The 2,500-nt window shown below is 38.2% G+C and overlaps 1 protein-coding gene across 1 annotated transcript in view; it reads left to right on the top strand.

The window, feature by feature from the left end:
- LOC119582485 (Golgi SNAP receptor complex member 1-like) overlaps nucleotides 1-1,030 on the top strand; it is an 8,345-nt gene extending 7,315 nt beyond the window's left edge. Inside the window, exon 3 of the mRNA XM_037930769.1 lies at nucleotides 1-1,030. This exon is cut by the window's left edge and continues 2,429 nt beyond it. The gene's annotated coding sequence lies outside the window, so the exon portion shown is untranslated.
- Nucleotides 1,031-2,500: the final 1,470 nt, after the last annotated feature.

The following is a 2,500-nucleotide window of genomic DNA, read 5'->3' as shown; positions in this document are numbered from 1 at the left end:
AAGGAAACCAGTGATATTTGGTAATTGGATAGAACAGTGAACAGATCTTGATTTTGAAAAGGTAATGTGAGATGAATTTTCAAATTGTTAGTGGTAAACTGATTATGGAAAAAATTTGGTAAATTGGTTTTGTCGTTAATGAATAGTGATATGAAATAGCTTAATGCCCATTATAATAAAAATGCTGAAAGAAAGGAAGAGGCAGTACATTGGGGGTTGTATTTGACTGGATAGTCATATACACAATTTATAAGACACACGCACACACACACACACACACACACAACACACACACACACACACACACACACACCACACACACACCACACACACACCACAAAACACACACACACAAACACACACACACAAACACACACACACACACACACACACACACACACACACACACACACACACACACACGCACACACACACACACACACACACACACACAAAAAACATATGGTGGCTTCATACTGTTCACAATTATCAGATATTGAACAAACTGTATTATGAATGGTATTTATGCTATATATCTGATAGGGCAATAAAGTAATAGTTCAAGCTTGGAATCCAGTGGTCTTCCTAAGTATTTGATTTTTTTTTTTTTTTTTTTTGCATTTTGTTTTTATATTGTTTCAGTTTTGGTGAAGGGAATGTACTTCCAACTTAGTTATAAGAATGATCTGCAAACCTGAATTATAGGCTGTTATTGACATCTTTTACCCTCCAGATCTACTTGTTAACAGCACTGATGGTATGAACGGAACTGTATAAGTGATTAGTGTTATTTTGGTTGTGGAGAATGGTCAGAAATGAATAGGGATTTTATTTGATAACTTCTGGATACTGTTCTCTTGAGGACTTTGACGAAGAAATATTATATTTATTATTATATATAAGCCTATGTGTTTTGCTTTATAGTTTAAAGGTATTGTATTTTTTTTATTAAGTGATTCTGCTTGGTGATCTATTGGGGATTTTCAATAATACTGTATATGATATATGAAATAAATATTTATTTATGTGATCAGTGTGAGTTAATGTTCCTCACTGTAGGGATTGTATAGTGTGACCATATTGTAAATTTATATTAAAGAATAAGCAATCTATATTCTTACTGATAATGATAGTGATTATCATCATCATTATTATGACATGGCAACAGCAATATCCATGCAACACTACTGACATTTACATTGTTAGAGAGAAGTAAATGCTAAAGTAAGCACAGTTATTAAGATGACATTTCCCAAAGGGTTGATGGAAGTTAAGCAGCCTTTTTTTTTGGCAAAGGAGCATATTCACAAAATTTGTGGGCCTATCACATTATCCAGATTAGCTATTAAAGGGATTGTTTATGACCCATGCTGCTCTCTCTCTCTCTCTCTTTCTCTTCTCTCTCTCTCTCTTCTCTCTCTCTCTCTCTCTCTCTCTCTCTCTCTCTCTCTCTCTCTCTCTCTCTCTCTCTCTCTCTCTCTCTCTCTCCTTTGTATGTGTGTGTGTGTGTGTGTCTCGTCGCTCCTCCTCTCTCTCTCTCTCTCTCTTCCTCTCTTCTCCGGCGCTAGTACAGTGTCATCTGTTCTGGCTCTCCATCCACGGGTCCGTTCCTCTTCCCGGCGCGAGTACAGTGCTGTAACCGTGAGTCTCATCCAGTCGGCGGTGGCCACCCAGGCGCAAAGTGCATTCGTATCAGGTGATCCAGCCAGACTGTCAAGCAGCAGCTGACACACGTGAGCAAAATCAAGCAGACAGTATGTCACACCAAGAATATCCATTGTATCAAATGGAATCCAAACCAAACTGTAAAACTGTAAACTGTAAAATCTCTCTCTCTCTCTCTCTCGTGTGTGTGTGCGTGCGTGCGTGCGTGCGTGTGTGTGTGTGTGTGTGTGTGTGTGTGTGTGTGTGTGTGTGTGTGTGTGTGTGCGTGCGTGCGCGCGCAAAGCAAAGCAAAGCAAAGCAAAACAAAGCAAAGAGGCACGTCCAGGAAAAATGTTTAATGGAAGCAAATTCCACGGCGAAATAAATTTTTCCAGAGTCGGTATATAGTTTTTTTTTCATGAATCAAATTTTTGTCTTTCACATAAGCACTGTATCAGCCAAGACTGATGTATAGTGTTTACTATTAGTTGGGTCACAACGTAATTGTTATTTTCCTGGATGATGCTAAAACAGGAACTGAAAACGAGGGTCGTGTTATGAAGAGGTTTCCCCTTCGTCGATCTCATCAAAAACGTTTCTCGGTACTGAAACCCAACGTATGTCTCCTATTGTTATTCCATACACACATTGCCAGCGAATATGTATTATTTTATTATCTGTCAAATAAAAGGCTGAATCCATCCAGATTGTCATTACCATTGTCAAAATATATTTGTACTTCGTCAATCATAATGTGACTAAACCACATGTCAAACCATTTTGTTACACCGCCAAGTACTTGTGTCACGGTGTCAATTAGATATGGAGAAATAGCAAAGGACAAAACTAATTGTCC

This window comes from Penaeus monodon, chromosome 16, assembly GCF_015228065.2.
Source record: "Penaeus monodon isolate SGIC_2016 chromosome 16, NSTDA_Pmon_1, whole genome shotgun sequence".
NCBI lineage: Eukaryota > Metazoa > Arthropoda > Malacostraca > Decapoda > Penaeidae > Penaeus > Penaeus monodon.
This window is presented reverse-complemented; position numbering and strand designations above follow the sequence as displayed.